Below are 24,329 nucleotides of genomic sequence, written 5' to 3'. Positions count from 1 at the left end.
GAAGAACAAAAATATCGTCTGCAGGGTAATCGAAGTCGCCACATCTAATGTCAAGTCACAGGTGAGCTGCCTTGTTAAACCCTAAAAATAAATAATAACACGATTGCGTTGAAATGACCCATTAAGCCATTTGTAAGGATTTCCCCCATGTGGACCTGTTGTCACTCTTACCCTGATGGTTGCTGATATTTCCAGACACTTTTTCAGTCTTATCTGAGGAATTTTATCATTTATATCAGAATGGCCATATTCTGATGCCAGTTTAGCGCTCATTCAATGACGATTTACTACTCTTTCCCATTGAAGGCCATATTGAGGTTAAATCAATGACTGGACTTTTTAATTTATAAAAACAAATGACTATTGAAAGTGCAAGTCAGTATCGTGCATAGTTGTTCTGGTCTCTGTGGTGATTTTAGAGCGTTGTTCATATTTCTAGTTTTACCGCATACACTTTAACCCGATACCCAGTTACTGTGCTGTAGTCAGGATGGCCGAGCGGTCTAAGGCGCTGCGTTCAGGTCGCAGTCTCCCATGGAGGCGTGGGTTCAAATCCCACTTCTGACAGTTTTTTAGTGCCTCTCAGGAGTCATGCTGCTCAGCAGTAATAATAAGAATGATGAAATAACAACTTCACACAGTGAAATAGCAATTCATAATAAACACTCTCAAATGCAGACCTTCTGGAGCTGAGCAAAGATCAAGGTTAAATAAGAAAACAGCTGGACTTAATAACAAATGAATGAGGGGAACATTTTGTGTTATTGCATTATAATGAGTTACTGCATTATCTTTCAGTTGTTAAATTTCACTTTCTGTAGGCTATGCCTGTTGGCCCATTCACTCCTAACAAGCCTGTTTTCTTCTGTCAACGTTGTCGTGGCCGAGTGTTTAAGGCAATGGACTAGAAATCCATTAGGATCTTCCTGCTCAGGTTCAAATCCTGCCAACAACAAAAATGCATTTTTTTGACCCCTCCGGAGGTTGAAGTTTAGTCGTGTTTCTTATACCAATCGCATCCTCTCAGATCTCCGCAAGTACATAGGGATTAGTTGTCCATTTGGGATAGGAATGCAGGCCATCTGTCCCACTTCACACCTTTACACACCTGGTTATCCAGCCTTCTAGCTCTATAGGCCACAGTAGCATAGGTTACAGGTTTGTAGTCAAGCCACAGATTTCAGGTGAGATCCCATGATACACTCAACAATACAACAACACGATTCTCATGAATAACCATTAAGCCATTTGCTAAGATTTCCCCCATTTTGACATGTGGAAACCTGTTGTCACTCTTACCCTGACGGGAAGCTCCAGACACTTTTTTGGTCCTATCTGAGGCATTTTTAAATTCATGTCAAATTGGCCATATTCTGAAGACACTCTTATAGTCTGCAGGGTAATCGAACTGGCCACATCTAAAGTCAAGCCACAGGTAACAGGTGAGAAACCTTGTTAAACCCTAAAAGAAAAAGAAAAAACTAGATTGCATTGAAAATAACCATTAAGTCATTCAGGTCGCAGACTCCCCTATAGGCATGGTTTGAAACCCCCTCCTGACAACTTTTTAGCGCCTGCATGTCATGCACCTTTGTAAAATCCAGTTGAAAAATAAATGACTTAAGGTAACGTAAATGACACCTAGTTAATATGAGTAGTGAATAACTATCGTATTTTTAATATTCTGCAAAAACAGCTAGTTGATGAGAGGCTGAAAGAGAATTGCAAGAATCGCGCAATTTCACAGGCGGGCCCCAAACAGGCAAATAACAAAAATAATCTCGGAACGCAGAACTCGTCGGTCGTTGTCAGTGGATTGTATTGGCGGGAAGAACAAAAATATCGTCTGCAGGTTAATCGAAGTCGCCGCATCTAATGTCAAGTCACAGGTGAGCTGCCTTGTTAAACCCTAAAAATAAATAATAACACGATTGCGTTGAAATGACCCATTAAGCCATTTGTAAGGATTTCCCCCATGTGGACCTGTTGTCACTCTTACCCTGATGGTTGCTGATATTTCCAGACACTTTTTCAGTCTTATCTGAGGAATTTTATCATTTATATCAGAATGGCCATATTCTGATGCCAGTTTAGCGCTCATTCAATGACGATTTACTACTCTTTCCCATTGAAGGCCATATTGACGTTAAGTCAATGACTGGACTTTTTAATTTATAAAAACAAATTACTACTATTGAAAGTGACTTTTGAAAGTGCAAGTCAGTATCGTGCATAGTTGTTCTGGTCTCTGTGGTGATTTTAGAGCTTTGTTCATATTTCTACTTTTACCGCATACACTTTAACCCGATACCCAGTTACTGTGCTGTAGTCAGTATGGCCGAGCGGTCTAAGGCGCTGCGTTCAGGTCGCTGTCTCCCATGGAGGCGTGGGTTCAAATCCCACTTCTGACAGTTGTTTAGTGCCTCTCAGGAGTCATGCTGCTTAGCAGTAATAATAAGAACGATGAAATAACATCTTCACACAGTGAAATAACCATTCATAATAAACACTCTCAAATGCAGACCTGGAGCTGAGCAAAGATCAAGGTTAAATAAGAAAACAGCTGGACTTAATAACAATTGAATGAGTGAACATTTTGTGTTATTGCATTATAATGAGTTACTGCATTATCTTTCAGTTGTTAAATTATTACTTTCTGTAGGCTATGCCTGTTGACCCATTCACTCCTAACAAGCCTGTTTTATTTTGTCAATGTTGTCGTGGCCGAGTGGTTAAGGCGATGGACTAGAAATCCATTAGGATCTTCCGGCGCAGGTTCGAATCCTGCCGACAACGAAAATGCATTTTTTGACCCCTCCGGAGGTCAACGGGGAATAGGGGGATTTTTTTTGGGGGGGAGGGCAATCAGGCAAAACATTGAAGGGATTTTACAGGACCCTAATGGACTACAGACATTGACAGTCTCCTAGCCTAAAAACAAATGCTGAATGCACTGCCTAGATTTTGAGGGAAACGCACTGTCCATTATTTGATTTGATCAGGGCATGGCAGGGAAGCACTAACAAACTGCAGTCCAATAAAAAGACACAACATTATTAGGGTGATAAATAAAAGGGAGTTGCTCCACGCATGACACAAGAGAACCCTCTGCTGGAGCAAAACGCTTACAGCACCCGGTATTCCCAGGCGGTCTCCCATCCAAGTACTAACCAGGCCCGACCCTGCGTAGCTTCCGAGATCAGACGAGATCAGGCGTATTCAGGCTGGTATGGCCATAAGCGAAAGGCATTCTCTTGGTACACTATATAAAGTCAACGTGTCGCTTACTCTTAGGGGGACAGAGAAATGTCCACCTTGTGACACACACTGAAAAAGCTCAAACCTAGCTTACATTTCCAGCCCATATATTTCACTCTTGTGGGGGGAAAAAGGGCATATCCTAGGTTCATACTTATGACAACTTCATGGACTAGGGCCCTATAAAATACGGTGCGCCCAAACGGAATCACGAAATACAGGTATTAAACCGAAATTCAACAATATTCAAAAATGCTTTGAACTAAGGAGGAAATCAACTCAATGCCTTCAACTTGTTAGAAAATCCATTCATTTGCCCAAGTGAATCATAAGACATGAACAAAATGCATCAGCGATTCGTATTTCCACGCAACTTTCAGAAACTGCACAGGACTGCCCAGTTTCTGTGCGCATGCCAAACCCAACAACTATTCAGTCAGTGTTAAGAGCAGTTGTTTGAAACCAATCGGAAAGGCAAGCCAAGCTTGCCAGCCGCTCTTGATTTCCATTCGACTGACCATCAGTTTGTCACAACACTGAACTGTAGCAAACTAAAAGGATAACATTGAGTAAAAAGGTGTAGGTAACGGCAACATTAACCTTTTCACACGCGAGTTCCAAATATCTTCAACAGTTGCCCCAGTGGGAGTTGATTTTATGCGCGTGATCTCAGAATGCACTCACTGTTCCAAAATGTGGACAGTTAACCCGCGCTGACCTCAGTCCAAGGCACATTACCTGCAATTTTTCTATAGGCCGTTTCAACTTCAAATTTTGCCTCAATTCATTCACAAAAGTAGCCCATTTTACTGTTGCAGACCATTTCGATTTGAGAATTTAATGAGCCGGACAAACTTTCCTTCAAAAGAAAGCCCAAGCACTTCCCCAGATCAAGTATACAGTCCTTGCACATTTAGTGTCTTCCTTACAATTAACTGTGAACATGCGTGCATTCCTATCAAAGTACCTTATTTTCTGTGTAACGTGTTGTCGTTTCTACTGTAGCGTACCGTAAGTATAATGTACTTAGCGTTTTATTAATTCGTTCTGATTCTTGCCTAGATTGTAATGGACACATGTTTAAAACACTTTGAAGGTGGTACTGAACATGAGCTAATGCTAACGCCATACAATGCAGTCAGGTTATCACATACGCGTATGTCAGACTTATGGTGATCTCAACTGGAGTACCCCAATTGTCTTGAATGCACTGAAGTCGTTAGCTGATTTGAACACAGCATCAGAGTGTAAACTATGGTACCTCAGGGTTGCCAGATCAGACCCCCTTTCCAGGGGTATTTAGCTTAGAAAAACTGTCTGCCCCACCATTTATTGTTCATAAATCGCCCATCTTAGTAATATTTCCTGCATCATCCTCTCCATAATACCTTCCCCCAAGGACTTCACCTCCCAAAATGGATTGACCTATATCTTGCAACTCTGTTTAGCTTTCGTGCTACGGTTGTATTGGATTTTTGATTAGTTAACTGTAAACTACTTGTCATGTGTACGCCGTAACAAGTACAAAGATTTGCCACATGCTGAAGTGGCCAAACTAAGTTAAGACCTCAGGAAACGGGCGCAGTGAATGGCATTCTGGGATTAGGGAGTTATTTTATATTTTCTAAACTAGATTTACATGTTCCAATGGTACGCTGCAGGGACCACTCAGTGATAACAAGCATGTGATCAGAATCTCCCATAAGTGTTAAATTGGGTGTAGATCTGGTGACAGACCGCACATGGCTCACTCATCTTTTTTTAAGCTCAAACCATTGTGACCACTCATGACCTATGGATGGGGGCATAGCCACGGTAGCCAAAATAAATGGCCTGCCAAGTATGATAGGTTGCTAATTACTCAGGAACCACACCTGTGGAATAACACTTGTTTAGGCCCTAAAACAACAAGTTACCCATTAATGATGAGATTCCAACGGGGTCGGGAGCCGCGGTCCTCGTTGAGGGTGGCCCAGCAGTGGTCAAGCACCAGCGCTACCTTGGGGTCAGAGGACCTGGTCAGCTCCACCTCAAAGTGCAGAGGCTGTCTCAGGTACCTCACCACTGGATAGTCCTCCTCCTGGTGGAACGTGTTATACGAGGCGTCTGGAACACAGAACAAGACAACCGGGGGTCGTGTTCAGTGGGCACCATCTGAACTTGTCCATTAAGAAAAGCTTGTTTATAATATCCTGTTGTGCCCCGATGAACACAAGCCATTTATAGCCAACACTGCCAACACTACCCCCCCCCCCCCCCCCCCCCCCCCCCCCGCCCACCAGAGGCTTCTGACAAATTTTAGTATACTGTATACATTTTAGTATACTGTAAACGAACAGTATGCTTTCAATTGCGCGTACTAGCTTTTCACCTGTCTACCGGAAGCTGATGCTGTTGCTATGCAACCTCTTGCTAGCTATCTAGCATAACAAATTACTGGTTAGACATTATTTGACTTCAGGTGTGTTCTTAAATTCAATCAGGAGTTCCAGAATGCGCACATGAATTCAGAGCGTTGTCAGATTGTCTGTTTGTAAATTCAGAGCAGAGTAGACAGCCAGAGCGAATTTACGAAAGCACCCGAATGTCCATTGAGAACGCACAATGACTATACCATTTAGCTAAGCTCAGAATGACGGGAATAATCACGTCAAACATTGGGTAGTTAGTTAGATAGCCTATAGTTATTATTTTGTCAAGTTTGATCTATAAGTAGCCAACTAACGTTAAGTATCTAGCTAACAACATACCGGTACATACTGCTGTACTGATAAAGCTATGTGGTTCGTAAGACCAGTGTAGCTAACAAATTGTTAGCCAATATAACGTGTAAGTTAACTTATTTAAAAAGTAATTACTTTATTACATTGCTCAACATTTTCTTAATATTTGTCATAATTAGTTAAAGCAATGAATTTGTATCCGCTCTCGTTGTACTTCGACTGCATATTTTCTGCCATTTTCAACAAATCTGGAAACGATGTGAAGCCACGCCCATTTTCTGAAGAATTGCATTATTGGCCCTAAAGTACGGAAATAGTGTCCTCTTCGTGTATTCCTCATATTTTGGCGAATTTAGTACGACATCCTGGAACATTTGGCATACTAAATATATCCATAGTATTTTTTTATTTCTATTTTATTTCACCTTCATTTAACCAGTTAGGCTAGTTGAGAACAAGCTCTCATTTACAACTGCAACCTGGCCAAGATAAAGCAAAGCAGTTCGACACATACAACAACACAGAGTTACAGATGGAATAAACAAACATACAGTCAATAATACAGTAGAAAAAGTCTATATACAGTGTGTGCAAATAAGGAAAGGATAAGGGAGATAAGGCAATAAATAGGCCATGGTAGCGAAGTAATTACAATATAGCAATTAAACACTAGAATGATAGATGTGCAGAAGATGAATGTGTAAGTAGAGATACTGGGGCGCAAAGGAGCAAGATAAATAAATAAATACAGCAAGGGGATGAGGTAGTTGGATGGGCTATTTACAGATGGGCTGTGTACAGGTGCAGTGGATCAGTGAGCTGCCCTGACAGCTGGTGCTTAAAGCTTAGTGAGGGAGATCTGAGTCTCCAGCTTCAGTGATTTTTGCAGTTCGTTCCAGTCATTGGCAGCAGAGAACTGGAAGTAAAGGCTGCAAAAGGAAAAATTGGCTTTGGGGGTGACCAGTGAGATTTACCTGTTGGAGCGTGTGCTCTGGGTGGGTGCTGCTATGGTGACCAGTGAGCTGACATAAGGCGGGGCTTTACCTAGCAGAGACTTGTAGATGACCTGGAGCCAGTGGGTTTGGCGACGAGTATGAAGCGAGGGCCAGCCAACGAGAGCGTATAGGTTGCAGTGGTGGGTAGTAAATGGGGCTTTTGGATTGGAGATGCTTAATGTGAGTCTGGAAGGAGAGTTTACAGTCTAACCAGACACTTAGGTATTTGTAGTCCACATATTCCAAGTCAGAACCGTCCAGAGTAGTGATGCTGGACAGGCGGACAGGTGCGGGCAGCGATCGGTTGAAGAGCATGCATTTAGTTTTACTTGCATATAAGAGCAGTTGGAGGCCACGGAAGGAGAGTTGTATAGCATTGTAGCTCATCTGGAGGTTAGTTAACACAGTGTCCAAAGAAGGGCCAGAGGTATACAGGTATACTATGATATATTTCTACAGGTATACTATGACCAATAAGCATACTAAATACTCAATTCATGTCACAAACAGTACAGTTAGTGCGCGTATTCGAACACAGCTTAGGCCAAATCAGGAAGTGCAGTCACCTTTTAATCCTGAATGACAATTGTCTTGCCTCATAGAGATAGATAAATCTTCTTAGGGCTGATCGATATGACAACAGCCAGTGAAAGTGCAGGGCGCCAAATTCCAAAGAACAGAAATCTCATAATTAAAATTCCTCAGACATACAAGTATTTCACACCATTTTAAAGATACACTTCTTGTTAATCCCACCACAGTGCCCGATTTCAAATAGGCTTTACGGCGAAAGCATCACTAACGATTATGTTAGGTCAGAGCCAAGTCACAGAAAAAAACAGTCATTTTTCCAGCCAAAGAGAAGAGTCACAAAAAATCAGAAATAGAGATAAAATGAATCACTAACCTTTGATGTTCTTCATCAGATGACACTCGTAGGACTTCATGTTACACAATACATGCATGTTTTGTTCGATAAAGTTAATATTTATGTCAAAAGAATCTCAGTATACGTTGGAGCGTTATGTTCAGTAGTTCCAAAAACATCCGGTGATTTTGCAGAGAGCCACATCAATTTACAGAAATACTTATACTAAATGTTGATGAAAATAAAATTGTTATGCACAGAATTAAAGATATACTTCTGCTTCATGCAACCGCTGTGTCAGATTTCAAAAAACCTTTACGGAAAAAACAAACCATGCAATAATCTGAGTACGGCGCTCAGAGCCCAAACAAGCCAAAAAGATATCCACCATATTGTGCAGTGAACAGAAGTCAGAAATAACATGATAAATATTCACTTACCTTTGATGATCTTCATCAGAATGCACTCCCAGGAATCCCAGTTCCACAATAAATGTTTGTTTTGTTCGATAATGTCCATCATTTATGTCCAAATAGCTACTTTTGTTAGCGAGTTTTGTAAACAAATCCAATCTCACGAAGTGTGTTCATTAGGAGCAGACGAAATGTCAAAAAGTTCCGTTACAGTCCGTAGAAATATGTCAAACGATGTATAGAATCAATCTTTAGGATGTTTTTCAAATAAATCTTCAATAATGTTCCAACCGGAGAATTCCTTTGTCTGTAGAATTGCGATGGAACAGAGCTCGCTCTCATTTGAACGAGCGTCACGAGCTCAAGGCATTCTGCCAGACCTCTGACTCATTCCCCTCTCATTCGCCCTCACCTCACAGTAGAAGCATCAAACAAGGTTCTAAAGACTGTTGACATCTAGTGGAAGCCTGTTGACATCTAGGAAGTGCAACATGACCAATATCCCACTGTGTCTTCAATAGGGAATCAGTTGAAAAATAACCAACCTCAGATTTCCCACTTCCTGGTTGGATTTTTTTCTCAGGTTTTTGCCTGCCATATGTGTTCTGTTATACTCACAGACATCATTCAAACGGTTTTAGAAACTTCAGAGTGTGCATATCTTAGCTTCTGGGACTGAGTAGCAGGCAGTTTACTCTGGGCACCTTTGGACAACTTATTCAGCCAAGCTACTCAGTACTGCCCTCAGCCATAAGAAGATAAAAGACTCATCTATGCATCTGTGCCAATATAGTGTCTGTGACAGCATGGGCAGCGCCATTGAGGCTATCTTCATGTTAAAGTAGTAACATTTCTTCTTCACAATTGTCTGAGCCCTTCTGATGACCTGATGGGACATGACTTCAACAGGGTCACCAGTAGGGCTCAGCCAATGAAGTTGGTAGTCCCACCCAGTTGATTACATTCAAATTGTGAAAGTGCATGCAAATGCAGCATTTTGGCCATTAGAGGCCAATATCTTTCTCTCTGTCTGGGCTACAATTGTAGACGGTTGGGTAATTATGCGTTTCACCTGTGAAAGGCTGTTGTGCTGCTAATGAGGGAGTTCTATTAACCTGAGCCGAGACGCACCGGTCCATGGCCCCTGACATGAATGGATAAAAGCGGTGAGGGCGGAGCACCCTTCTAAAATTGAACAGTAGCCTTACATTTAGGGTTTTGTCCTAACACTACACAGCTGATTCAGATTAACAAAGCTGGATGATTATTTGAATCAGCTTTGTAGGGCTAGGGGAATAAAAAGAAAATGTGCAGCCCTTTGGGGTTCAGGTGACTGAGTGTGGGAAGCCTTTGTCATAGGGTAGAAGTTGCATACCCCTGGGCTGTAGGCTGCACACTTTGGGTCAAATATCAGGTTCTATAGCTGTGTATTTTATTGGAACAAATCTGTTCTACAATGATTATTTTCCTTAGCTCAGGGTAAGTAGTAGCAGGCCTAGGAGAGTCTTATGCGACGCAAACATTTGAGTTGTGTTCTTCCTCCTTTTAATCAATCATAATTTGTCAAATACCTTACAGGTTGTTTTGCCTATTGATGGCAGCTGTGGGCATACAAGCACAACAGCCACATTCTATAAGTATGCATTTTGCACCCTGCAAATTTAAGCACTAAGCGTTTGACAATATTTTATTTTTAACTAACTTTTCCTATTCCAGATGACCTCAACGCTGAATGCCTTGGTAACGTTATTCGTTTGAGTGTCGCTCCTCTTTTTGAAGAGGTTGATGCTGTCTTCAGTGAGTTTGCCTCTTTATGATTCTCTTTCTCTCCTTTCATAATTCATGGCTTGATATTGCTTGTCAACTATTGTGTTCACACCATCTCCATCCCTTCCAGATGACACACAAATCATAAACCTGACGCCTGGCCTTGCTACTCAGTGTGGATTCAGCTTTAAATTTGACCCCATGGGGAATGCCATGTTTTTTGCTTCTCTTCAAAACTGCTTTTCCCAAAACATGGTAACCCTAATAACTGTAGTGTTTGCTTGTACTTCAAATGGACAGTTTGCCTTTCAGTGTCACTGCATTTGCAACTCATACTGTAGCAATGTAATTTTATTTACCTTTGACATGGAGTCATGCTGAGACCAGGCTCTTTTGCAGATGAGCCCTGTATACACAAAGATACAAGTCAATATTTGCGTCACTAGATGGAAATAATTAAACACATTCTTCAGTAAAAAGGTCCTCAATAAGCCTGAGTTGTTGCCGTAGAGGTGCTAATACATACAATTTAGCGCATGGAGGTTATTAGAAGTACGGTTCCAGAAACATCGACGCAGTTTGACTTAACTCTGTGGATATCAAAAGGATCTCCATTGTTAGCCACCCCTGGGTCTGGTATCTCTTACCTCTAAGTTAACGATGATGTAAGGTACAGCAGAAGTTTATGGAGGGCTTTCAGAGGGCCAGCCAACTTTCTGATACAGACTGCAGTGATGTGAACTATTGAGCTCTTCTCCTGTAGTGTGGCTTCAATACAGTGGCAGCTGCATTCATATAGCCAATTTTGCCACAGTCTATAACTTGCATGAATGTCACCTGAATTTTGTTTTTTGCAATATAGTGAAGGCTTTTTTTCTCTTCCCCCCTTCATTTTAGGATGATAAGATGTTCAGCTTGGTCATGCAGTTCAGGCTGCCAGGAAACCACATGACTGAAGACCCTGTGTATAGAGTGGGAAAAACTTGTAGCTACACCCCCTGGACATCCCGAGAGATTCTGTGTGACCGCAACTACATGGAGGCAAGTGAGCAGAGCATGCCCCAATGGACATGTTTACAGTCGCGCTTGTCGTACTGCCTGTATAAATGATCTGTCTTAGAGCTACAACTGTCCAGTGTTTTCACTTCTTCTGCAACACAACCTAGAGGTCTTGACTCTCAATTCCACTCGCCTCTTCAAAATGCACATAGGTGAACTTTAGAGGTGAGGAATTTTGGCCTATTCTCAATGCATTTAAGGAGGGGAGTGGACAGATTGAGAACTGGCCCTTGATTTCCTATTGTATGGGAGGGAGAAAATGCATAGGGAATAATGGCCTTCTCTAGGTGTCTGTCAGAAGGACTCTTCCAGACATCCAAACCGTCCCCGAACAGACCACTGGGGGCCCGAAAGCAAAGAGCGGCAACTTCCGTAGAGGAGCTGAGGTAGCCATATTTCAGTTTCTGTAATTTCACTACAACATGACAGGATGGCGCTAAACAATGTGCGTTTGACAATTTTGTTTAATTCATGTTTCCATTTCCTGAGACAGGCTGTTGCTTCAGGATACAAAATGACAGCAGTCGTCTTTAGTCCTAGCAAGAATGTCATGAATGTGGATGAGGTCCAAAGAAAGGGCTATGCAATAGCCAACACTCCCACACGGCTGGTGTTAAGAAGCCCTCATAATGCAGAGGAGACATACCTCCAGAATGTAAGCTGACCTCCATGAACTGGTTCATGTTCAGTAGAGCAAACATTTGGAAACGGTGGCCCTACCTGAACTCTGCAACATATTGTTAATACGGTGTGCCCTACTGAACATGGCCCTGATGTGGTTGCCCCCTGAACAGGTAGCTGGGGTTCCGATGCGGGTGCTCTCAACCTCAACCTTCTTTGAGCAGAAGTGGCTGGTTACTCGAGTAGATGCCACAGCTGTTTGTCCAACACCAGGTTGAGTGTGAAATAATTTAAGATCCTATAAGCCCAGTTCTTAATTGGCTCCAGACAAGACTTTCATGTAGTGTTCAGTTGGGAAAATGTTCTGTTTTGATGTGCCCTTGGCTTCTTGTTTCACTGCAGAGGCAGTGGCCTTTACTCCAGAAGTGATCACCTGGTACATGCCCAAGCACATAGACCCACTTTTCTCCTCTGATGCCTTCACCATGTTGGAGGTGTACATGGGAATTGACGCTAAGAGGCTGGACACTGAGGAAATGGCTGCCAGAAAACTACTCTGTTTTAGTCACAGAGGCTCATATTATTGTTGAAATTCCGGTGGGGGCGGTTGGCGGCTATTTCAAGGTCAGCATTGGATTAGTAAAATGTTCCTGTTTAATTTCTGTCTTATTTGTAGAGCCCTTTTTACTACAGCAGTTGTCAGTGCTTTGCAGTAACCCTTTGCCATCTCTCATGGGTAAACTCCTAGAAAGGTTGTCTTGTGTAAAATGTTTCTTATTGAGCAATTGTCTGCTTAATCAGGCTAATATACAATGGATTGCAGAATTGTGTGAATTTTGCATAAAATTACATTTAAACATACTCTACCGCTTGTCTTTGCAGTTTGTCCTTTAGCCGCTTGAAATTTGAGACCAAATATCCACACTAAAGTATTGTTTACCTGACTTTTTAGGTAGCCGGTAGCTTTGCCACTCAACTGAATGCAAGGAACACTCGGCTGCTGATTACATATTGTGCAAGTGTTTACTTTACGTGTCAGTTGCTCTGAAAATGCACACCGCCGGAAATGCAAGTTGCCAACCATACACCTACCAGCTCTCAAGTCTGGTAACCAATACTTTCCTTTGGATATTTTGTCTTAAATTACGAGCGGCAAAAAGACAAGCGGTAGAATAATTGTATTTAACATTCTGGCTTATAAGGAACATTTACCTTTTTTTGCACTCCAATTGTGTATTACAGCCTGACTGCATCCCTCGTCTCCCTTACAGAGCCATATTCAGGATGACCAGTACTTTGTCACTTACACCATTGAGCCCATGCTTGAGTTGCTGTGGCTCGAGGAGGTCGCACACGAGGACACCAGCTATAAAGTCCTCTTCCCTATCACAACACCTCTGATGGCCAGGCCTCCACAAGTTCGCAACTGTGAGTCTGGTTTAGTTAAATAGTGCCTATGGTAATTTGGGATGCCTGGGTTGTTCATTAGGCACAAAACAGAAGGAAATGTACTGAAACGGGGAGGCAATACCTGGACTTACCCAATAACAAATGTCAATTTTCAACTTCCATTGTACCGCATTTCAAAATGTTTCCTTTGTTTGCCAATGAACAGACACGCCCTTAGACACAGTTCCTGAGCAGGCAGTGTTTGTGCTTGAGTTGGGGACCTTCAACCTTGATGTGGAGCTGCTGAACATCACCTTTCCCACCATGGTGCTAACTGTTGCAGAGTGCAACGCCAGGGGTTTCAATGTTCGGGAGCAGAGATCCCCGGACAACACCTTGAAGACCTTCAGGCTGGAGGTGCCCTTCTCAGACCCGGTGGTCTTTAAGGAGGTGTGTTTCTGTTAAATGCAAAGCCACACGCAGTGATTTGTACATGCCCTAATAAGTGGGCCACCAACAAAATATAAATAATGGCACAGATGTATTTTGTATCCCTCATTTACTCAAGTGTTTCCATTATTTTGGCAGTTGTGTGCATTTGATGTAGAGGAATGAGGGCAACGTTACTTTAAGTAAATAGTTTGTTTTAATAGTACCCATGTGTACTTAGTTGTCAGTTGATGTTGAATAGCGTTCTGTTACAACAATAATGCTGCCCAATTGACCAATGCTTTTAACTTCACTACAGAGAAGGGCGGAACAAGGTGTCACAACCTTCACTCTTCAGCTGATCTACGGCCTGGTCATCTTTCCAGAGTACGCGCCTTTCTCTCACTCTGCCGTTGTGGACGCTGTACTGCTGGACATTGGTATGTCTCTGGACTACTCCAAACTACTGTTGAATGGTTTCCTCTCGTTAATGATTGCCCTGAAAGGAAATTGGCAGTGAAAGCCCAACTAGCCATACTGTAGGGTTTTTCTATGCGGTCTCTCTACAAAGAAAATGTTAAGCTTTAGAGTAGTTGGACCCAGTTGTCCTGTTCCTGATTTGCCAGGATCGTTTTTATTCAGTCCCACCGTAGCAAAACATTTTGCAATCTAAACAAGGGTTTCGTCTTGACAAGTTCAAGTAGTACCTTCCTGTTTTTTGTGCTTAATAATTGAACACAACCCTGTTTGTCCTTGTAGTGCCACCTTCAGTCACTGGCAACTGTGATCAGGGGAACTTCCACATCACTGTGGACTACAGGAACCAAGAGCCCTTTTTTGTGGTCTTGGTTGGCAAGCGGCTGCTTAACCATGAGTTTGCTCAACAGTATTTAACAGAGGGCGACACAGACTTCACCATCACGTTGCCCTTCTCTTCGCCGGACGCAGTGTTTGAGGTACGACTCTCTCCCAAAACATGTTAACCTAAATTGCTGCAGCTAGCCTCGCTTTCCTTACCCTGTGTACATGCATACAATATTGGACTAATGAACTCTCCCATTGGTTCCCAGTCAGTTCACTCGTCCTCTGTCAGGAGCAGACTGGATGTGGCTCTGTTGAATCCTTACAACAACATGACCATCAAATACTTTTCCCTGGCTTGCAGCTTCCTCAAAACGCTGACTGGTTGGTTCTCAAACAATTACTTCTGATAAATAGTCATTTAACATGGTTACCAAACCTGGGTTCCTTGCAAATACTGTGAGTCTAATAGTAGTGCCAGATGGGCATGGTTTGCACTTTTGGTGCTATTCCATTGGTTCTACTGTGCTCGGCAAGCTCAATAAGTGTAACAAATGCAGAACCCAGGTCTGATGGCTACCTGTCTTTTGCTCCCCTACCTCCAAGAGTGTTTCTCTAACGGAACGATGACTGCGCTGGCGGTGAAGGTGGAGTCTGCTCCCGGTCTGAACCCCGGTCAGCTGACCCTGAGCGACCCCGCCTGTGGTCCCACCTACAGTGACGATCGCGTCGCCTACTTCCACTTCACTGTGAACTCCTGTGGCACCACCAGGAAGGTACAATGACTATTACCCTGAGGTGATGGGTACTGTGTATTTACGGACTGTTTGCTTCTGCAGGCTGTAATAAGCAATTCCCCTCTACTACATAGTTTATCAACAATGTCATGCTGTATGAGAACGAAATCTCCTTGCCAGATGAACTTGAGGTGAAGCGGAATGCCACGACGTCTTCAGAGGAGGAATATCAGTAAGTGCATTACGCATTACAATTGTAGCTGTTATAGGGCATTTTTTTTCTTCACCAATTGCTCAATACTTTGTATACAGGGAAAATGGGCCTCTACTACCAGTGTCCACTCCACTGCTTGAAGTTTCCCCTATTGAAGTTGCTCACATCCCTCTTTTTAGGTTAAAGGTTTCCTGCTACTATGTGGCCAACATCACTCGCACATTGGCCTTCCTGACCAGGCCGCGTGACAACGAGCCTTTTGCCGCGACTGGGACGGGTCGGCTAATGGTCAGAATGAGACTCGCTCAGGGTAAGCGTGCACAAATTCAGAATTTCAACTTGACCCCTAGCCTCTAAAAGTATCTTGGAAGGTCTCCTTTACAAAACCATTCCCAAAAATCTAAGCCTAATGATATTTCTCTTGCTTTCTGAGATCTACAGGTGTGGCTATGGAGTAACGGTGAGGTGCTGATTTGGGAATTTGTTAGAAGCCTCTGGTGGGGGGTGGGTAGTGTTTGCTATAAATGGCTTGTGTTCATCGGGGCACAACAGGATATGATAAACGAGCATTTCTTAATGGACAAGTTCAGATGGTGCCCACTGAACACGACCCCCGGTTGTCTTGTTCTGTGTTCCAGACGCCTCGTATAACACATTCCACCAGGAGGAGGACTATCCAGTGGTGAGGTACCTGAGACAGCCTCTGCACTTTGAGGTGGCGCTGACCACGTCCTCTGATCCCAAGGTAGCGCTGGTGCTTGACCACTGCTGGGCCACCCTCAACGAAGACCGCAACTCCCGACCCCGGTGGAATCTCATCATTAATGGGTAACATGTTGTTTTTGGGCCTAAACAAGTGTTATTCCACAGGTGTGGTTCCTGAGTAATTAGCAACCTATCATGCTTGGCAGGCCATTTACTTTAGCTACCGTGGCTATGCCCCCATCCATAGGTTGAGTGGTCACAATGCTTAAAAACGATGTGAGCCATGTGCGGTCTGTCACCAGATCTCCACCCAATTTAACACTTATGAGAGAATCTGGCGCGTGTTATCGCTGAGTAATCCCTGCAGTGTATCATTGGTACTGCATCAATGTATGCTGCATCAAACGACTCTAAACCGCATTGTCTGAAAAGCATCTAAGAAATGTTTTGTACTGATGAGAAATAAAGGTCTTCACAACTTTATTCCACCTTTGCTTGTAAAACATAAATGTTAACGTTATCTAGTCTAAATAACAGGTTGACTTGTGGGAGGGAGCCATGTAAAATCTAGTTTAGAAAGTATGGAATCCATGTTTGTCAAGCAAGAACTCCTAGAATGCTGTTCACTGCGCCCGTTGCCTGAGATCTTAACTCAGTTTGGCCACTTCAGCATGTGACTAATCTTTGTACTTGTTACAGCGTACACATGACAAGTAGTTTACAGGTAACTATTCCAAAAGCCAATTGTTTGTCACCTCCCAAATACAACCGTAGCACGAAAGCTAAACAGAGTTGCAAGATATAGCACAATCCATTATTGGGGGTTAAGTCCTTGGGGGAAGGTATTGTGAAGAGGATGATGCAGGAAATATTACTAAGATCTGGAATTTATCAACAATAAATGGCGGAAGACTATATAAGCTATATACCCCTGGAAAGGGGGGGGGGGGGGGTCTGATCTGGCACCCTGAGGTACCATAGTCTACACTCTGATGCCGTGTTCAAATCAACTAACGATTTCAGTGCATTCAAGACAATGGGGTACTCCAGTTGCGATCACCATAAGTCCTGACATACGTGTACATGAACCTGACTGCATTGTATGGCGTTAGCATTAGCTCATATTCAGTGCCACCTTCAAGTGTTTTACACACGTGTCCATTACAATCTAGGCAAGAATCAGAATGCATTAATAAAACGCTGAAGTACATTATACTTACGGTACGCTACAGTAGAAACGACAACACGTTACACAGAAAAATAAGACTTTGATAGGAATGCACGCATGTTCACAGTTAATTGTAAGGAAGGCAATACATGTGCAAGGACGGTATACTTGATCTGGGGAAGTGCTTGGGCTTTCTTTTGAAGGAAAGTTTGTCCAGCTCATTAAATTCTCAAATCGAAATGGTCTGCAACAGTGAAATGGGCGCCCTTTGTGAATGAGGCAAAATTAGATGTTGAAACGGCCTATAGAAAAATCGCCTTGGACTGAGGTCAGCGCGGGTTGAATGTTCCACATGTTGGAACGGGTGAGTGCATTCTGACCACGTGCATAAAATCAACTCCCACTGGGGCGACTGTTTAAGATATTTGGAACTTGTGTGTGTGTGTGAAAAGGTTAATGTTGGCATTACCTACACCTTTTTACTCAATGTTATCCTTTTGGTTTGCTACAGTTTCAGTGTTGTGCCAAGCTGATGGTCAGTCGACTGGAAATCAAGAGCGGCTGGCAAGCTTGGCTTGCTTTTCCGGTTGGTTTCAAACAACTGCTCTTAACACTGACTGAATAGTTGTTTGGGTTGAATTCAGGCACAAGTGACCTCTTGTGTTTAAATCAGTTATTGCACTAAACCTAAAGGATGGTTCAGATGCCTGTGCAGCATGGATGTTTGAAACTGAATAGGATCAGTTGACAGGATCCCCAGAAGTTGATGCCACTTTCAATGGAATTTCCTGTCCTAGAGGAATGCGCTAATTGGGAGTTTCTAAACATGAACAAATACCACGGTCAAGTGTAGCAGCGTCTTGCTAACCTTATTTAGCTAGCTAATGTTCATATTAAAAAAAGTTACTACATTTTTGATTTGGGTGGAGCACTTTGCTACAGATGGACACGCTGGCCTAATTTTTATCTCAAGAATTTAAATTGGGTTACTATTGAAAGATGACTTATTTTTCCTACATTGTAATGGGCTACAATGACTTTGACCATGATTATGCACGCTGCAAATGACACTATTTTGCGGGTGCCTTTTCAGTATCTGGATGCAATGTTACACCAAGCAGTGTAGTGAAGCAACTTTATTGGTCAAAACCATTCATTTGGGGATCGGTTTGCAAATACTATCAAATCACGCAATTTTACCATTTTTATGAAATGGTATCAAAAACCTAAATTTGGCAATGTGGACACGGAGTAACTTTACAGCTGTTTATTAAATCAGCAATGTCATAGCAGTTTAAAAAAAAAACAAGCTGAAAATGTTTTGTAGATCATAGGAAAAGACAACATTCACATGGCTGTGCAAAAAATGGGTAGTTCAGATTTGTCACTTCAGCTGCAACTATCTTGCTGTGCAAAATCCTGACCATCGTCTGTCAGCTCAAGTGGATTTGTACTGGTGTGGGCGTTTGTCTCAATGTAACATCTTCAGATTTCACAAATTCCTTTTTTGCTAATATCGGGCAGTTAAACAGTAAAGGATAAACCTCCCAAAGATGCAAATTGCTCTGGCGCATTGCATAATTCTTGTTTAAAATGAGTACTTGTGTTGAAAATATGATTGCCTTGATACCGACTGTCTATTCGGCAACTTTGGTTAAACCACGGTCAATTGATCAATATTCAGGTCGCCTGTAGTCTTAAAATTCTGGATAATTTAGAATTTTAAGAACCATTTAGAGGGACGTTTCACCTCATGTCAATGGAATTGAATATTCATGTTTGACATCCGTCATTTAACAAGCCATTGCAGTAGACATAAATAAATATTGTTGACGGAAAGCCCAATTTTCTGTTCTTTAAAATAAAATAAAAACGTACTAAATCAGATTCATCCAAGTCTGATGGGCCAAAAGATCAGAAATGACAAACCACTGTCGTGACCTTGAATTATCTGAGGACTGTTAAATTGTTAGGCGACTCCTAAATGAATCATGTTAGGATTTGGGGGTGCCGAGGAAGCGGTTTTAAAGTTACCGTCTCCCGACTTAAACTCTAGACGGTAGAAATCTATTAAATTGATAGTGAACTTATGAACCATTACATCGTATCCTCCTTGCAGCTGCAGAAACCCCAGCCTTATGATTCAGTACTATACAAGTTGGTTTAATTGAATTACTAGCTAACTAAATAACACAGGCTAAACACACAGGTGACACAATATGACGGCTTGTTACAAGGTTTCTCCCCCCCCCCTCCCCCCCCCGTTCCGTAAGGGACACTTATCGTTGATACGTTTTTGAACACACGAACCGGCACCAGCTTGGAGTAAAAAGCATGAATGTATTTGTGGGATGCCGCTGTGGAAAGGTAGGTGGCTTGTCTTCTCTCTGATTGGCTACATGAGGTCACAATGTCGTTGGTTGTCCGTGGCTCCAATGACTAGTCTTGAACAGAACTACAGGATGGATTGTTCTGGAAGATGGGCTAATCAACCCTGTCACTGATTCCTCAGTGGGTGATGAGTAGGATGGTTTTGGATATAGTAAGCAGAATGGTCCCACTTATGTTCATTTTTCTAGGTACTTGTGAGTTTAGGAAAGTTCTGAACGTGTAGCTTGCGCCTCACGGTTTTCTGGTCTAATGTTAATTTCTATTACCGTTCCTCTTATGCACTCTGGCCGCCGGGGACGCTTCTGTCAGTCTGACCCGCTCTGATGTTCCTCGTGGCATGGCTACTTACTATGCACATTTTCTAGGGGCGTTTCTCTAACACGTTCAAAAGTGAATACTGGAACAATATTTCTAGCAGAAGACTGGTCAGATTAGCTATAGAAAATGAATGTCATATTGGTTTTTATTTTGTGATTTTTACTAGAAACGTGCTCACTCTACAGGTAGGAAGTCTCGAGCCTTTACATGAATATGTTTTTTCAAGACAAAGGTGATTTTTTTGTTGGGGAAAGCCTGTTGGCAAAAACATTACTTCAGTTCATACTGGAGGGGGAGAAAAGACCCACTTCTGCTGTAAATTGATCTGATCCTCACAGGGCAGTCATGACACCACCACAAGACTTCGTACACAAGGCGGTTGGGGTTTTGCAGCGTTTCTTGTTCCTAACTTTAGTCCCTCTCTCCACTGGCAGCTGTGAGAACCCCGAGGATCCATACCGTGTTGTCTTCCACCCGGTGGTAGCTGACGCCAGGGTCCACTTCCCCCCTCACGTCAAACGCTTTGAGGCCTATATGTTTTCCTTCGCCGAGGATGCGCTTGAGCCGAGTGGCCAGGTAACAAAGTTCACCCAACAATCTTTATTGGTTAATTTTGTTGAGTGGGCAATCATCCCTTTAAAAAATAAATAACATCTGACACATCAAATCTTGATTCCTAGGTCTTGTACATTTGTGATGTGGTCATCTGTGATGCCAGTAGTCCGTCTGGCGGCCCCTGTAGTGGACAAATGTGTGAATCAGGACAACCCGAAAAGAGGTAGGTCTTGTTTTATGCTTTTCAGACCCTGGCAGACCATAACTGAACTAATAGGTTCTCTCTCAACAGGTCAACGACATGTCAAAGACCTCTTTGAGGAGCGTCATTTATATGTTTCTTCTGGATACATTCTTTGGGTGTAATGTCTTGTTCTAACATGTCAAATAAAGTGTTCTATATAAAAACAATCCTAACCGTTGGAGCTACCTTAATTGTATCTGATTTGCAATTTAACACCATGTCCGTAGGCTTGTCATCTGACATGTATCAATCACCCTTTTGTAAGCATGGAACTCTGAACCATCCACCGGAGGGTGATAAGTGTTGCACACCAATTTCCCATCTAGGACAAACAATGGGAAATGAAACAAAAGCTTTCCAATGTCCAGTAGGATGAAATGACTCAATGTTATAGCAGATGGTGGTTTGCCAAAGTGAAACCAGCAGGGCTGTGGTTGGATGCAGTGTTGGTAATTTTCAACTGAAATTACAACTTTCTCTTGATACCTCTCACTAGCTTGGTTTCCATCCAAATATGGACATTTCTTCTTTAATGATATGCATGTCAATCTCTCATGGCTCAAATGGGAAGAGCTTGACCTTCATCGCTACTTGTTTGTGTGTAAGAAGTGTTGACAAGCTGAATGTACCGAGGTGTCTGTTTTCTAAAACTACTAGCGCACAGCTCGGACACCCAATGCATTCCCCATAAGACATCTCTTCACAATCTCCAAGCCCGAACTACGAAGGTAGAGCTATGAATACGCTGCAATCTATTCCGCATCAGGATAAGATTTCAACACACACCGTACGGAACAGCGGGGACTGAAGACACTCCTTTAAAAGTTGTGAGCTTGCACCGCGGGACGGCTTCATTGCTCCAGACCACCACAAGGGGGAGGTTGGCGCAAATCATTATGCATTTGGGTCCCAAGGCTTTGATGACCAAATACTAATTGTGACACCAGCCACCCTTGCTTTGTGGCGCTCAACGAAGATTGCTGACAAAACAGATGGAAGTTGTCTTAACGAGTCAAGCAAAGGTACAATTTGAGAGGAATGTGATAATGTAGAGATGCGGCTATATATATATTTTTTTGTCAAAGTCAAAATTACGAAAATCTCTATTTAGCAAGTTCAGACTAAGAAGTGTTAGGAGAATGAATTTGTCTTTCAGGGACTCCTGAGGAACCAACAAACCAGGATGTCTTGTGAAACAGTGGATGTAAGAATCTAGCTGGCTAAAGCGTTGACTGCACAAATTGTAAGCTTGCCTTGCAATGCAGCTGAAGTAACATGGCTAGCTATTTACTTGCTGGAGTCGGATTAAAAATAACTGTTGCCGCTCTGGGTATGGACCCTAAAGTATTTCTGAACTAATATTCATACCAATCAATGAACCTCAAGTCTGAATGGCATTCATGACGCCTAGAGTAGAATATACCGTTTGTGCCAAGGATGCAAGACCTATCTACACACATGTATTTTAGTTATTACCACGTATGAGATTCCCATATTGTAGCCCGTACATTGAATATATTCACTGACCATGTACTCTTCCTTGGCAAATAAAGGTGTGGTCCAGGTATGACAGACACTTTCAGTCATATCAAACGATGCGGTGTCTGCATGTATGTATTACAATTATACACTTCAGTGTTTACTGCTCCTGGGATATCAATGATTACACATTGTAACTATACAACAGACTAAACATGATTGATTTGTAATTCATATAGACAGGAAAAACTTACGCAAAACATTGAAGGGATTTTACAGGACCCTAATGGACTAGACATTGACAGTCTCCTAGCCTAAAAACAAATGCTGAATGTACTAACCAAACTGCATTTAGTCCAATAAAAAGACACAACATTAGGGTGATAAATAAAAGGCAGTTGCTCAAACGCATGACACAAGAGAACCCTCTGCGGAAGCAAAACGCTTACAGCACCTGGTATTTCCCAGGCGGTCTCCCATCCAAGTACTAAACCAGGCCCGACCGACCCTGCTTAGCTTCCGAGATCGGGCACATTTTAACATCTTTTTATTATATACAAAACACTATTTACAACAAAAGATTAACAATTCACCCTTTAACAAAATCAGAAAGAAAAAAAAAAAGAAACGATTATAAACTAAACCAATTTAATTACAAGTTTTCCATTTGATAGAATTCAATTAAAGTACTCACCCACAGTTTCCTCCACTGTAATCTATATATTATCTCTATCTTCTCTAAAATACTACCTACTACATTCAACAAAGTGCATCAAATTTTCCACCCTCGTACCACAAATCACATTCTCTTTTTAATATCCTATAAATTTGATGCAAACCACATTTGTAAAAATCTTGTTTTATTTTAAAATCATTGTCTTCACATTCTATAGATTTATTTTACATTTACATTCTTCCATATTGATTTCACATGTTTGCGAACACCCTACACCACTTATAAACCATCTAAAGTTTTAAAACCTGATTTAAATCATGTTTCTCCCCATAACTTTCAGAATATAAACCGGTAAACCCCTCGCTCTTTGACCACCTCTTTTTATTAAAATCACCCACTCCCCAGGAATACATCATATTTTCTTGTACATATTCTCCGCAGTAGTTTTACTTACAGTGGGGCAAAAAAGTATTTAGTCAGCCACCAATTGTGCAAGTTCTCCACTTAAATTTGAGTTCTGTAATTTGCATCATAGGTACACTTCAACTATGACAGACAAAATGAGGAAAAGAAATCCAGAAAATCAACATTGTAGGATTTTTAATGATTTTATTTACAAATTATGGTGGAAAATAAACTTTTGTTACTGACCAAATACTTACCTCAATACTTGTCTCATTGCCAACAAAGGGTATATAACAAAGGTCAAACGTTTTCTGTAAGTCTTCACAAGGTTTTCAAACACAGTTGCTGGTATTTTGGCCCATTTCTCCATACAGATCTCCTCTAGAGCAGTGATGTTTTGTGGCTGTTGCTGGGCAACACGGACTTTCAAAGATTTTCTATGGGGTTGAGATCTGGAGACTGGCTAGGCCACTCCAGGACCTTGAAATGCTTCTTACGAAGCCACTCTTTCGTTGCCCGGGCGGTGTTTGGGATCATTGTCATGCTGAAAAGACCCAGCCACGTTTCATCTTTAATACCCTTGCTGATGGAGGTTTTCACTCATCGCACGATACATGGCCCCATTCATTCTTTCCTTTACACGGATCAGTCGTCCTGGTCCCTTTGCAGAAAATCAGCCCCAAAGCATGATGTTTCCACCCCCATGCTTCACAGTAGGTATGTGTTCTTTGGATGCAACTCGGCATTCTTTTCCTCCAAACACGAACGAGTTGAGTTTTTACCAAAAAGTTATATTTGGTTTCATCTGGACCATAGGGAGAATGTCATATCTTCTCTGGATCATCCAAATGCTCTCTAGCATTTGCAGGATTTGAGTCCCTGGCGGCGTAGTGTGTTACTGATGGTAGGCTTTGTTACTTTGGTCCCAGCTCTCTGCAGGTCATTCACTAGGCCCCCACGTGGGATTTTTGCTCACCGATCTTGTGATCATTTGACCCCACGGGGTGAGATCTTGCGTGGAGCCCCAGATCGAGGGAGATCATCAGTGGTCTTGTATGTCTTCCATTTCCTAATAATTGCTCCCACAGTTGATTTCTTCAAACCGAGCTGCTTA

At 42.2% G+C, this 24,329-nt stretch overlaps 1 long non-coding RNA gene, 3 other non-coding genes and 1 pseudogene across 4 annotated transcripts; 4 read left to right on the top strand and 1 right to left on the bottom strand.

The window, feature by feature from the left end:
* The first annotated feature begins 484 nt into the window (after positions 1-484).
* On the top strand, positions 485-567 carry trnal-cag. Its single transcript has one exon. It is a non-coding gene; the product is annotated as a tRNA-Leu (tRNA).
* Positions 568-2,714: 2,147 nt separating this feature from the next.
* Positions 2,715-2,796, top strand: trnas-aga. Its single transcript has one exon. It is a non-coding gene; the product is annotated as a tRNA-Ser (tRNA).
* Positions 2,797-3,122: 326 nt separating this feature from the next.
* Positions 3,123-3,241, bottom strand: LOC118960038. Its single transcript, XR_005048258.1, has one exon. It is a non-coding gene; the product is annotated as a 5S ribosomal RNA (ribosomal RNA).
* Positions 3,242-9,576: 6,335 nt separating this feature from the next.
* On the top strand, positions 9,577-20,507 carry LOC110513215 (annotated as a pseudogene).
* A 40-nt stretch (positions 20,508-20,547) lies between these two features.
* Positions 20,548-20,819, top strand: LOC118960037. Its single transcript, XR_005048257.1, has 2 exons — positions 20,548-20,634; positions 20,704-20,819. It is a non-coding gene; the product is annotated as an uncharacterized LOC118960037 (long non-coding RNA).
* Positions 20,820-24,329: the final 3,510 nt, after the last annotated feature.

This window comes from Oncorhynchus mykiss, unplaced genomic scaffold (genome assembly GCF_013265735.2).
Source record: "Oncorhynchus mykiss isolate Arlee unplaced genomic scaffold, USDA_OmykA_1.1 un_scaffold_582, whole genome shotgun sequence".
Taxonomy (NCBI): domain Eukaryota; kingdom Metazoa; phylum Chordata; class Actinopteri; order Salmoniformes; family Salmonidae; genus Oncorhynchus; species Oncorhynchus mykiss.
Note: the sequence above shows the minus strand (reverse complement) of the source record. Positions and strands in the feature narration are given on the sequence as shown.